This window comes from Anabas testudineus, chromosome 7 (genome assembly GCF_900324465.2).
Source record: "Anabas testudineus chromosome 7, fAnaTes1.2, whole genome shotgun sequence".
Taxonomy (NCBI): domain Eukaryota; kingdom Metazoa; phylum Chordata; class Actinopteri; order Anabantiformes; family Anabantidae; genus Anabas; species Anabas testudineus.
The window spans coordinates 14476888-14492007 of NC_046616.1; the positions used below are offsets into that span (position 1 = coordinate 14476888).

Consider the following 15120-nt stretch of genomic DNA (forward strand, 5'->3'; position numbering starts at 1 on the left):
CTACCTCACAACGCTTTGCCACCGTCTCTCTTTGACTCCAATCAGCCATTCCTATCTTCTACTCCCTGTGTAACCGTCATCCTCCTCCACACTCCTCCACTCTGTGTGCTTGATGGTGGGATCAGACAGGGTGAACACTTTCTCATATTAATATTGCCATAGCCTGTGTCTGGAGAAGGGAATATTATTTACTTATCAAATTTTGCAATTGCCTTCTGCAAAGAAATATTTATACAGCCTGGTATTGTGTGTTATTGAAACAGAGTTTATCTTGTTTGATTGACCAGTGTTGTGCTCATGTACAACATGCCTAGTCCAAGTACTAGTAAGTGGATAAGTAATCCAAATTTGTAGGGTGCAAATTTTGCTAGCTTATAAAATGTACTTGTCTGTCTTTCTGTCCATCCATTTTTGTCCCGAGGATTGGATATCAAACCTGAGAGTCTGCCATGTGAGCGGCTAAAGCTCTTCTTTTCTTTAAGTGCTGCTAATATAAACTGCCTGTTAAATGGATCCTTGCAAAGTTTTGGGACCACCAATGTTTGAGTGCTGCTCTTTCACTTGGAATTACCCTGTGGTTGGTGTTCTTTCACTTTTACAGAAAAAAAGAGCAACACTCTAAATTCAATTACCAGTACAAAGATTTGCCCCCCCATCTCACCACCAGCCCAGTCTGAGGTATGAAGGTGAAATACAAGGAGAAAGAAGAGTGATAACTAACAGAAAACATCACTTTTTTTTAGGGAGGATGGTCTATTTACGCTTGAAAAGAAAGTCAAAGAGAAGCAGTTAAGACAAAATGTGTTGCAATGAAAATGACAAACTCAAGCACTGCTCTTATCATACTGTGTTTATGATTTATTGAGTGCAGTGATATGATGATGACTTAACATGCTCAGCGCTGGTTAAAATATCAGAGATCTTGGTTTCTCTATTGCAAAAAAGCAAATGTTGTAAAAGTACAAAAGCACAAAACGCTTAAATGCGAATGGCATCTATTCTCATCCAAACACTCTCAAACTGCAGCCTGTGAAAGAACTTTTTAAATATGGTCCAGAGGAAGAGAGAACATCTCATCTGCAACAACTGCTTCAAGAGCTCACTCTTTCTTCCCTACATTTCTCCTTTTTTCCCCTGCCTTTCTTTTTTTCTGCCTGACTTTTACAACTTCCTCCTGGTTGGGGCTGCAGCTCTAACCCAAACAAAACTCCATTTTTTAGTTATTGGCCCTCATGGCATGTAATGGAGAATCAAGCTAATTATCCCTACAGCTGTTTTCACTTGCGTTTTATGTAAGCAATACCTGGCTGATCCAGAGAGCAACAGTGAGGCCCTTCTTAGCGCTCCAGGCCTCCAGGCCGGCTGGAATTAGAAAGCAGAATGCCAGGTTTTCCTCCCCCCGATACTGCCCATGTATACCCCTGCACCCATCTCCCAGCACACAGCGCGACCCAACCAAAACCCAGCCCGATGCAACCCCCAGCACACCCAAAGCTTCCATTTCCACTCCCTCATACACCTCTCAAACTCTCCCTTTGATGTTTAACAAAGCTGCTCTTCAACAGTTTGGACGGATCTGTATGACAAGAGCTCTTTTTCCTACTGATGGTCCCTGGCAATTAATGAAGGGGGTGAGCTAGGGTGTGGCTTGGATTAAACTGGAACCATCTCTTACTGTCATGGGAGCAGAAAAAGAGAGGAGAGAGAGCAAAAAAGAAGAGGGAGAGAAAGAAAGATAGAGGTCTAAAGGCGAAGAGCAGGAGAGAGGGGGGTAAAGAGTGAAAGAAAACAATCCCTCACAGGCTAATTACATAATTTCCTTCATCTGAGCAAACACATGCTGGGTGAAAGCAAGTGTGAGCACGTCTCACAGATGCCAGGCCATGAGGCGCTGGTGAGACCTACTAACACACTCCACAAGTGCTCTTTAGCCATCTTGCCATCAATCCGTTCAGAAAGCTCTCAGAGACAAACATTATCTGCACCGTTTGTAGCTTTTGAGGGATTCCTATCCAGAGCCCCGGTATTGATCCTCATTTCCACAGCAATCTAAACTGACTCAGTACAGATAAACAATTGCTGGTGTAATGTTTCCCTCATAATAGTTCATTCCTCACTGCAGCCAGAAATCTGTTCAGTACAAACACCACTAGGTGGAGTTGACTGTTGATGAAAAAATACGGTATATCCCATGTATCAAACTCATTAAACTCCCATGGAGAGGCAGTATGCATCTGTGAGTCAGACACCGTGTATGCTTCACATGTGCCATTCTAGAGCTTATCTCTTGTTCAGACACTGCTTCCTATGCATTGACTACTTAATGTGTTTCCCCAAACTGACATCTGGTCTAAAATCAACAGAAACGGACGTGGGGAAAGAGACAGAGGGAGAAACTAGTAGCATTTTTAAAAGTTCTATTATTTCAGCTAAATTATGGCAGAGACAGTGCCAGCTGCACAAAGTAAAAGAGCAATGCCTCCCTGAAGATTTCTCCCTCAGCGCTTTTCTCTTTTTTCTTTTTTGTCTCTAATCCTTTGAGGAATGGTGAAGGGCTCTCTGAGGAATAGGGGTGAGCTTTCCGAGCCCAGCCAAGGTGTGCCAATGTACAAATGATATGGGTGGAATCTGCACTACCTACTTCTACTGGGAAAGAGGTTTTGACATATTTTACACGCACAAACACAAACATTGTTCCAACGGCACATATTAAATATCTGTGCTTGAAAAAAGCAGTACATAAGCATGCGCAGAATGCTGACAAGTCTCACACAAAAATACAAAGACAGACACATCAGAGAGCGAAGCCGGAGTGTCGTTGGTGAGACATGTTGAAATATTAATTTATGACTTAAAAGCCCAGAGGTGAAAAAGAAACTACATTCATAAACATGCATAATGTTCATGCAGGTTTGCACAACAAGAATAAAAGGTGTATGGAATTCCATCTCCCTGCTCCCGAATTCCTCTCTCTCTCCTCCTCCTCCCTCCTCTTTCGTGATCTTAGCGCTCAGAAGTTCTCTTCGACTAATCTCACTCATTTATTCCTTCAAGCTTTTTTGGTCTTATCACAGAATTCCTTCTTCTTTCCTCTTGGTCTGAGCGCGGTGAGAGTGGTAATGTTTATGTTATCAAGAGAGATGTCGAGGGATCTATTGTGGGTCTGCCTGTGAGTGCCTGAATAGTTGTGTATACACTGTATAAATCACCACTCTACCCTTTTTTTTCACAATATGATTACTGTAGAGACCCTTGTGAGCTTGTGGCCTATAATAACACAGTAACCTGGAGTTAAACACCAACGTGGAGAGGTGGTGGTCCATCAGAACCTAGACCCAAGTGCTCTGAAAGTGCCTACATCCTGACACGAGCTCAGGCCCAGCCAGGCGGGGGAGACAAGTGAAATTTGAGCCCACATTAAAGCACCTCCATCAGGTAAGAGATCAGGGGAGGCCTCCGTGCACTCAGTGTCTGCGGGGGTCCGGGCCTCTGAGGCCCTATCTCACCTCCATCTGGAAAGAGAATCTGAGGGTAGTCTGATGGTGTGATAAGGCGGCATATGAAGACTGACACGGTAACCGCCTCTCACCCCCATTATGGAAAACTGGAGTGGATGCAAGCCTGGCTGTGGTATTACATGCAGGTAAGGCAGAGAGGTTAGAAGCTTTGCAACGGAGGGTGTGGGTGCATTGAATTGCTTTGACCCAGTAGCCCAAATATACCCAGTTACTATATTTACAGAAACAAAATTATAGTGAAATATACTTTCTCTTGTGCTACCTTTGTTTTTCATTTACTAAAATACAAGAGTAGAGAAAGAAACATTGGAAGAAGACATGTTTGACAGGATTCTCATTTAATTCATATTAGTGTTTTATAAGGGAGTATGGTTTTCATTCAGGGGAACGAGTGTGGGTTGGAGTCAAGACCTTGTTCCGGCAAGACAGAAAAGAAGGACAAAGACAATCATACTTTGCACAAACAGTAATGTTAAGGAAACATCTTTGATTTCTACAACATATATTTAGTCCTTTCCACATTTGTATTTATGTCAGAGCATATTATTAAAATAAGCCACAGTGCTAACTCAAAGGAGCATTACAACTAATGCTCCTCCCTCCACCTGATGTCTTCTCAAGATGAGACCAATTCCACTGACCCATCAGTCCTCACTTGTGACCCAACTAGTCTTTTCCTCTCATTCCCACTGCCCACAGACTCACTGTTTCTCCATATGTTCTTTATTGCCCACAGTTCACTTCCCTCTCTTAACTGCTTTGACCTTCTGTGTGTTCACAACGGGCTGTAGACACAGAAGAATCTTTTCAATTTTCAGTGTTTCTGTAGTAAAACACCTTCAACACAAATTAAATAGAACTCAAACAGGGTCAACTTTTTATAAAGTAATGCCAACCAGTGTAATGTGAATAAGAAAATGATGATTACATTATGATGATGATGAGACGAGGGCCATTTGGCTCATAGCAATAGAGATTTCTGGACATGAGTCTAGTGTGCAAGTAGTTTAGGAAGTTTAGAAAGTAAAGTCCGTCTTTGTGTGTGTGTGTGTGTGTGTGTGAATGTAGGCTTGCTATAAAAGGGCACGGAGACAATGAAGCTAGAGCTCTCGATTTAAAATGGTTTGGCTTGGTCTGGTTTGGTCATCTCAGATCTATTTAGGATCACTTGAACAAGTTAAGCAAATAAATGTGATCCTTCAGATCTCAATCTGCTATGAAGGAAAAACAGACCCACCTTTACCTAGGTGTATCTATGCCTGCATGGATATGTGTGTGTTTGTCTATGAATCTGTATATATGTGTGTGTGTGTGTGTGTGTGTGTGTGTGTGTGTGTGGGACACTTGTGTCAACAAAATCTGATCATAATGTCTGTTCAGTTGCTACAAGTATTTGAGGCAGACAAGCACAGACAGAGATTTACACAGTCAGCTAACATTTGTGTTTGGTCATCAAATACTAGAGCCCCTGCCCATCCAGTGTTAGACAATGTGTTCATTTATTCATCAATCCCACTTGATTGGAGGGTTATCAGACTTTTTTTGGGGATGTGATTTATACTTCTTTTTATTAAATTGTAGACCTACAAACAAACCGTATATAAGACGAAGTTGAAATAGATATGAAGTGGAGTCAATGTGTAGCACTGCTGCAGTGTTATGCTTAATAATAGGAAGGTCTGGTCTCAGAAGAATCAGTCCTGTTGTTGGTCTGAGTCTGTTTGTGCTCCTGGGGTCAGTATAGCCCCAGGACATGAGGCACATATTCTTTGGATAAAGAGGGAGGATTTTACAATGCCTGGTGGCCTGCTAGTGATCTCTACCTAAGTTGCCATTGCTGAATGGCAGACGTAGGATAAATAGAGAGGGCAAATAAACACATTGATAACTTCCTATGGGTTTATGATGCTGCCTTTCTGGAAATAACAAAGAGAAAATGTAAATGTCAAATCAAATGTGTTTTTGTGTGAGCATGTATGGTAGGCACACAACATGGTCTCCCTGCTAGCAGGCATGTTGCAGGGCAGTGATTGGAGTGGGAAGGGGGTAATCAGAGAAGAGGAGAGGGGAAATGTCTTTTGGGGGAAATACGCACCTTTGCAGCCCCAGGGCAGAGATGTAAGATGTCTGCTCGGGCAGTGCGAGTGAAACAGAGAGAGAGGGGGAGAAAGATGGGGTGAAACACGCAATAGATCTTGACAGGAGAGGAGAGAGAGGCCAGAAACACATACATTTAAGTGAAAAACACTTAAGATATTTGAGCCTGTTATGATTCCTAAGACATCGCTGAACTATAAAAGATCAAGAGCTGTAAACTCCTAAACATGTACATTTTTCACTCTGACTAAAACCACTGACACGCCACTTGCGCAGCCATCTTGAACCTTTAACAACCTTTTGGAGCGCTCCGTAAGACACTGGAAAGCTCTGCTAGTGAAACTTAAAGGGAGATACTGCGAATCATAAATAAGCATCGTAGAATGTGACAGAGGCTTGGCTCTGGGCAGAGATACAGAGTAAATAATCCTCATTAGTTTTGACGCAGCGACTCATATTTTTGTGATATTTACTGCCCAAACACACTGTATCCATTAAACAAGCACTGATAGAGCCATCCTCACTGACAACACTAGCACTCAACATTTAGTCTTGCTGTGGGATTAGGCCAACAGGTTGTGCACTAACTGGGCAAATGCTCTTTGATATGACAACCAATGAAATAATGTGAAATGTTTTACTGTAGTCAATGTAAACCGTTTCTCACTGTTTATAAAAGTGCTCGACTTGGAATATTAATGTACTGGCTAAATTATAAAATTAGAAAACAAGTTTCAGCAGTGGTTCATTTAACTTGGATAACTAACTTATGACTTATGCTGCTCCAAACAACTTTTTGTTATCAGCACTGAAAACCAGTGACAGTTCATACTGAAATGACTTAGTGATTTAGTGAATTGTGTGCAGACTTCCAGTAACTCATAAAACCTGCAGTTTGCTGCCGTGCGTGTGTGTGTGTTTGTACAGGTTTGTGTGTGAACTTTTGTGTGAACAGTTTGTCTGAGTAGTGCTGGGAATAGTATCGGCTTAAGGCTGAAAGAATTCAGGCCTCCCAAGCAAGATCATGTGCTGATGTTTAGTAGGAGCTTTGTCAGGTCACAGGCTGTGACTTTCAACCATCACTCACATTACCCCACATCTTTGAGTAGTTTGGTTTAACTGGCATGCCCTACATCTCCCCTCCAGTTTGCCATAATGACAGGTGACAGCCTTCTCAGTCCACTTACCTAGTTGAAGGAAAAGTCAACCCAATAGTAGACATACAATGTATATAGAGATTTGGTATCACGTGAGAACTTCAGGCAAGATAATTTAGCAAATATCTGCAACAGAGGTTTAGGTTTAAAGGAAATGTATTAAAGGCTGGACATTTTCTAGATTAACCCACATACAAAGACTAAAACCAATAATAAGTTGTCTGTACTTAATGTCTGTCAATCGCCACCTAGATTTATTGGATGGATTATTCAACTGTGCTTTAGACATAGCAATTACAATTTATAGCAATTTACAGTGCTTTAAGTGAGTTTCTGTGTTCGATCTTTGCTTTGTTTAATTAGCTTGCTAGACTGCAAAAGCTGGAGATGATGTGCATGTGCAGTTGACTCGAGCTTACTTTACATGTACAGTTGGCTGCTTGGAGACTACAGCACTTCATCACAGTACATTAGCATTGGCTCCCGTAACTGCCAGTACACATATGTGTAATGTTTGTGTTACATGGATAGTGTTTCACAGGGATAATTACATTGTTCTCTCCCCACCTGGACCCTGACACATGTTCAACAGCTCAGACAGCCACGCCCAAACACCTGTAAGAAATAACAGCCTAACGTCAGACTGTCAGAGCAGAGAGAAAGAAAGAGCAGTGAGATATTCCGTGTGTTTACACGCACTTAATTAACGTGGTTACAGTCGGCTTTATCGTGTAAGCTGATTTCTTAACTGACATGTAAACGGAAAACCTGGTTTACGTAATTGGGGTAGTGGAATCTGATTTCCTCAGGTAGTTTTCTCAATTCATCTGCCCTGTATACAAGTAACCATGTTTCTAATCTGCTTTTTAGAACAGTGCATACTTTTAGCATAGAGGAGTGGGGGGATGAAAGGGGAGATCGTTACTTCAAAACACATCAAAACTGAGAGCAACACATAGTGCCCTCTAGAAGTCTGATAGGTCACTTTTCACCATGTATTTCTTTTATTTAATTTAAGCTGTAAAAAGAGCATAGTATCTGTATGTGTGTCTGTCTCCATGTGGCCATGTGTCATTTCTTATTCATTTACTCTCATATGAACTCATACTGAATAAACCCACATATACAAGCAACAATTACAGAAACATTGTGTGCATCCAGGATCAGGTCAAATTTTCCCTCCTAGAAGTATGGAGACAGTGATAAAGAAGAATAATCTCTATTGCTGACCTCTTCAAGTCCATAGCTACCTCTACAAATGTGTTTTTTAGAATTGGCAATCTTGGATTTGACTGTATAGCTCAGTGGCTTTTTGACGTGTATATGTAATCCAGTTGTTATTGTTATATTAATGTATAGGCACTAAATATTACAGATAATCCCCTCTAATTTAAGATTTATGCCCACTTGCAAGCATATTTATAGCACACGCAATGATAAAGACAGAGCAAGACGGGAAGGAGAATGCAAGAGAGAGACTACAGGAGACAGAGAGTGATGTTTAAAAAAAGGGGTGTAATAACAGTGGTTAAGACCTGCTCTTTCATTGAGTAAATCTGGCCAGGGCTATTTCACACTGTAGGTATCTCCTGTCAACAAGATGAAAGGCTCGCTCAGAGACAGGGCTCGTACACCGCATAAGGAACAGGTGACAGCTTAAACACACAGAGGCATTTACGCATGCACACACAAACCCTCATTCACCACCAACACAACACACACACACACATATCATATGTACACACAGTGAGATCAGAAAAGCAGAGAGTGACAGCTTCTTTTGTGGCTTGATGAGCCTGTGGGGGTGTCTTTCTGAAGAAACAGAAGAAAAACATATATCTATCATCTATAGCTTCGAAAACCACTTAAAGGGAGCCAATACAGGCTAGACACACTAAGTATGTGCAGTGGACATGACAAAGTACATTCATGCTATACAAGTAAGAGCGTGACATGTACTATATGAGAACATTGATGAAACTAACACATGTACAGTGGACATCTATCTATGAATGGTATAGGAACCATGTGGGACTCAAGTGCAGCCTTATGATGGATAGATCTAATATAGAGCGGGCCATATCCAGAGGGGGTGAACATAAGGCTATGTCATCACTGGCCCATCTCTCCCCATACGTTCCATCACTTTTCACTCCCTCCCATAAACAGCAGAATGGGGGAATACTGTAACTCCTCCACACACAAGGACACATGCACTTTCAGGAAACACACACACACACACATACAGGGATTCAGGCATATGTGCACACAAGCCGTACTCATTTAATTGCAGTGGAGCCCAGACATGCACAGTTGCATGCATACATATACACAATAACATTTTCACAAAAGAAATTAATCCCGGGTGGTCTCAGACCCAGCAATGTTTCCACTTGAGAAAGCTCTGGTTTTGAGATCACGCGATCCAGAACATACTGGATTCGAACTGCATCCATATACATATACACACACGTAGCTGTCGAGTGATTTCTGTGGAATTAAATAAGGGGAAATAAATGTGTAAAATAGAGCATGGGGAAGAATATATGCACAACTTCTGCTATAGACCCAACACTACACACCCCAGCCCTTCTCTCCACTTTTCAGTTTGGGCCTATATCAAGCTAAGAAACTGTATGTTTAACATGGGAAGGTCCCACCTTAAACATAGCCATTATGGCCAATAGCTTTTGGTGTTTTCATAGAATATGAGAAGATTACAGCACTATGACGGGCCAATTACATCCTTCACTTAAACACACCTCTGTACCAACAGCTCTCTGTAATGATGATGGCTTAAACGTTTTCACCAATAGAGCCCATTCAGTTGCCCTGCTAGTCACACACAAACATACTCTGCCAGTATAGTTAAACACACACATATAGGCACACACAGTCACAGATGCTGACTGAGCCAAATTGAATCCTTGTGTGAAATGTATAGAGCATCCCTCCACATCACAAAGGGCTGTCTGTTTATGTGTGGGAGTGTGTGTGTGTGTGTGTCATCCCCACGGGCCAACTTCTGCAATCAGTTCAAGGATAACTTAGTACTGGAACCGAGGAAGAAAGAGACAGAGGCTGAGACAGAATAAAATGCCAGCCTTCCTCTCACATCTTGTCAACATCCTTTCTCCATCCCCCTCTCCACTCAAACCTGTGTCACCTCTGACCCCAGTCCAATTCACTACTGTCATTATGCAATTAACACCAATTAAGTCATTTGGCTGTAAGAATATGTGTGTGTGTGCATGTATGTACGTGCATAGTTGTCTGTGTGTGTTAAGTATGTGGATGTGTGTATGCGCCCATGATAGGGCAATTACAGCAGCACAAGGGAGCCTTTTGGCAGCAAAGAGCACTGCAATCAACCAATCAGCCTTCAGATGGCTTTGACATGAAAAGAGAGCATGGCCTCTGCTAACCCTGGGGGTCAGCCCCAATTTACTCTATTTACCTACTCAGGAATGACTCTGTGAAGATGAAGACTCAGCAATGGAGGGAGAGGGGATGGTGAAGGGCTATGGAAATATCTAAGTGAGTGAGTGGGAGCAAAATAGAAAGGGGTAGTGGGGAAGGAAAGGAGGGAGTTGCAGAGGGATGAGAAGCCTTGGGGTTGTTGGGCAGGTGATTGGTAGTGGATGGAAGGGAGGGTGAGGGGAGGTGAAGGGTTTAGTGAAGAGAAGGGGATGTGGGGAGAGCCTTTAGGTTGTGTTTGCAAAGCTAAAAGGCCAGCAGTTGGAGCCCATTTGCTAACAATTTCCCCTTAGAGAGTGGCTCTGTACACACACACACACACACACACACACACACACTATACAAACACTTTTCCTGCTCTGTGGAGCTCAGATGAGGAATGACAACTTTACAGTTGGCTGAAGCTGTTAAACAGTGTGATGCTCCATCAATATAATAGAGCTGGTTCTGCTAAACAAAAAGTTAAAAATTACTAATACAAGAGCAAGAGATTATTAGATTATACGCCAGCTTCTGTCACTTGTTTGGATCCACCCTGTTTAGAAGACCTTACTTCTGCATGTTCCATCCCACTATGCACAACATTAATATACAAATAGAACTCATGTTTACATATTACTGCTGATCACTTTCCGCTGATTGATTGTTGATCTTACATGCAGCTATGTGTTAAGAATGTTGTATAAAATGTACTTGAGACAGGTTATCCATCTGTTAACTATAGTTTTTTATTTATTTTTTGGTAACTTTACAAGTTAGTGATTGCAATGCAGTTGGTACACAAAATGATTTCAGACATATTTAAGCATAACAAGAATAATAATATAAATAGTATTGATTTTATGTTTGAAAGAGTCACTGTTTGTGTAGCCCTCTAGTAGAACTAGCCAACCTGCAGCCCATCTGTGAGGTCTAGTGCCAGGGTTGGGCTGAGGGGCAGTGAGTAAAATACAACAGGACCAGTCAGCCACTCATCAAACCAAACAACCTCCTGGCTACAGAAGAAGGTATGTCAGCAAAAACAGAAACAGACAAAGAAACTTAAAGAGAAGAGAAAAGAGAAGAGAAGTAAACACAGATGCTCAGTATTTCCAGTGCTCCTGGTCAATAATATCACATATCTGACAAGAGGGATGCAGGTTATTCTATATCTGTTGAGTGTGTGTGTATCAGATCAAAACAGTGCTGCTTGAGGGTTTTAGATGTGAACATGTAATCAAGACCACATGACTGTGCTACAGGAAGTCCTCCAGCAAAGGACAGGAAGCAGGAACACAAGGACCACATCATTAGTCTCGCTAGCCCAAGCCCCACAGCCAATAGGAGCCATGGACAGGGTGGGAATGGGTGTGGTTGGTAGTGTGTTTACAACTGCACATGTACTATATGTTTGTATTTGTGTGTGTAAAGCCTGCAGGCTGCTATTAATGAATTATTTGTTTATGGAGTGTAATGAGTCCAGGTTGTGTGTGTTTAGTAGAGTTAGAGCAGAACTCTGGAGCAGGACTGGGCCTACCGCCAGAATACCATAGCTAAATATGTACCTAAATAACACACACACACACACACACATAGATTCCCAGACACTAGAGACAAATGAGAAACAAATGGCCCTGTTGCATGGCGTACAACATGTCTCCCCTTTTCTCTGTCTTATGATGGCACAGTGAGAGTGTAGTTTTTGAAATTGTTTGTTAAAATATCCTCCACCACACACACACACACACACACACACACACACACACACACATATACCTCCACAAAACCTGCTTGAACCACCCTCCTACCACTCTCTCACCGCCCCTTCCTTCTCGGTTCTGCAACCCATCAAGACTAAAGAGGCTAATTTCTGTCGATGGCTTACAGGTGGCCAGTGCAAGGTGAACCACATCCACTGCTGGCCAACACACAGACACACACCACACACACACACACACACACTCACAAAAAAAATCATGCCTTTAAAACCAACCCTTTTATAAACCCAATGCCAAACATCAAAGGGAGAAACACACCTTAACACACCTCAAAGACACCAGAGAAACACAGTTACCCATATGTGCAAACACGCACACACACACGCATTAAAACACCCAAACTCAAACAGACACACTCGTAAACCTAAAGCATGAAGGATTTCCAACAAATGGTTTGAGGGTCAATCCTAGGCCTGGGACTATCTCATATTTCCAAACAGTTAAAAAATCTTCTAGTGTTTTACAAATAATCTTGAAACTGTTAGAAATTTGTATGTTCTAGTCTTCCAAGACCATTGCGCTGTTGCAAAGAGTCACTGGCATCAATTAAAAATGAGGCTATGGATGTTATCTTTAAGCCTGGAAAGTTTTGAAAATAGGAATACTTCAGCTGACAGCAACAATTTACTGAGTGTGATGCGACTGTTACAAATGACAGCAATATTATGTGGAATGAAGTTCACTCCTGCTCTAAGCTTTGTGTAATTCAATTCCCACAGTTTGCCCATTAGTTCTGAAATTTCATCATTTCTCCAACTTAGCACATGTCACCTCCAATCATTGTATACTGCAGCACTGCATAACTACACAAGCCTAATAATGTTGCTGTGAACAAATCTATTAGAAGAGAAAACCCTTCTGAGAATACAGGTGATTTTCTTGCATTCCTTATTTTAATACTGAATGTTTTCATTGCTCACTCCCTCTCACACAATTTCACATTCTTGGATACTCGTCTGTTTCCGTCAGTCATTTTATAAAAGTCAAGTGTGCCGACAAATTACAAGACCAGGCTGAGAGACTGAGATCAAACTTCGTTCCAGCCAACAGAGGTGTATGTGGTGGTATGAATGCATGCGTGTGTGTGTGTGTGTGTGTGTGTGTACATCTGCACATGTAGATTGGATTGCAGGTCTTTGAAGCCATGCCCTTGCCTTCATTAAACACAGTCCTAGAGCCTGGAAAAGCTTTCTTAGAATGTGTCGATAGCTCACACAGGAACACACATGCACGCAGTGCCAATAAAAATGACCAGCACTCTTTGAAGCCTGTGTCACTTTGCAAAGTGATAAGATGAAAGCTGATGATCCCCTTCAAAGAATCTTGCAAAGCTCCATGTGTATACTGTGCCAACAAGACTCCATATAGGCCAGGAGGGCCTGGTGAGTGCCAAGCTAACTGCTACGTGCCACACTTATCAGCTGCTATCTGATTGGACAGCGACTGTAAGCTGCCACTTGGCAGTTTCAAATTCAATTGGACAAGATTTGCTGACAAAAAAGGTCCTATGTTCTACGGCACATATGGATTCCAGGTCTGATTTTGCTAATCAGGTAAATGTAGCAACACAAATATATTTCTCAATGTGAGTATAAATGAATGAATGTTCTGTCATTATGCCATTATTATGACAGAGCACATTAAATTAGGGACAGATAGACCTCTACATATTTCATATATATATATTTTTTATTTAATTGAATATTCTTACTATTAAAACAGACCAGGCTTGGAATGAAGCAGTCTTATCCACAGTACCAAGTACCAAGTCATTATCATCTTTAGGAATGTGAAGCAGACCAGGAGAGTCAAGAAAACCATAAACTCACTCTTGATGCACAGATGATACACAGACAACCACATAAATGAAAAACAAGAAAGAGAGAGGACAAAGGAGTCTGGGAGTAGAAAGAACACATAAGAGAATAAAAAAAAAAAAAGATACAGTGAAAGTAAAGAGGGATAATCCTTGTTCCCTCCTTGTAGAGGCGTGCAGCTAATGATGGAATGGCCTGCTCACACGCATTTAAACAGGAGCTTAGTCCATCACTTTGATACACCTCTCTATAATTGCCTGTGTACATTACTGTGTATATGTTTAGAGTGTATGTGTTTGTGTAAGTGTGCAATGTTGTCTTGTATTTCATTCTTGCTCATTATGCTTAATCCCAGGGATGACACTTCGAATCCTCCCTGTCAGTCTGGGCCTTTGCAGCAGCACTCAGGCAAGGAACTGGGTTTAGCACTTGCTCACTCTCTTCACACACATGCACATCCACACACTTGTCAGGTAACACCAAAGCGGGTCACAAAGAGAAGAAAGCATTTTTGCTTGGCAAGAAAAGCAAACAACTATCCCACATCTGTGTATGTGTGTGAGAATGTGAGCAATGGGAGAGGGAGTGAGAGCAACAGAAAGGGAAAAAGGGAAAGACACACACATGCGCACGCATGCACACACACAGAAATGCACTTCAAACACAAAGAAAAAGGAAATCAAGCAACACTTCCCGTGTTTAGAAATTCAAAACTGCCACAAAGTGATGACAGAGAATGACTACAAGGAGGCTTAAACTGATCACTGAACAGCAACTCAGTTTAAAACCAACAGAAATCTATCTATAGCATTCATTATTCAGTCGACTCCCCTTTTTTATTCCCATCTTTCCTCTTCTCTCATCTCTCCCCATTTTTCTTTCCACCCAAAGGGAATCCGAGAAATGTCCACAAAACATCTTTCACCAGTTGTTAATACTGTTTCTGCTTTGCCATGATAAAGTCATGGTATTCTGCCTCATTCCACCCACCCACAAACACACTCAAACACACTTGCACACACATACAGCAAATTTGAATCTCATGCACGCAGGCATTCAAACATCCACATGCAAACATGTGCTTGTGGTGCTTATAGCCAATGAGCAACACACCAAAATGCTGAACGTCTTTCTGCTTTGTCCAAAATACACAAAATATAATCAGGCTCTCCTCGCTCTCTGTCACATCAGAGTATCAGATAATAGTGCGTGTGTGTGTGTGTTCAGTGATAGGATGAGGCAGTCGTAGGACTTATGGAGCTTACACAACTGTTGACATCATTGATAAAAGGTTGGG

General features: G+C 41.8%; 1 protein-coding gene across 4 annotated transcripts in view; it reads right to left on the reverse strand.

Annotated features, from left to right (window-relative positions):
- LOC113167930 (ERC protein 2-like) overlaps positions 1-15120 on the reverse strand; it is a 132866-nt gene that overhangs the window by 2839 nt on the left and 114907 nt on the right. The gene's annotated exons all lie outside the window — the stretch shown is intronic.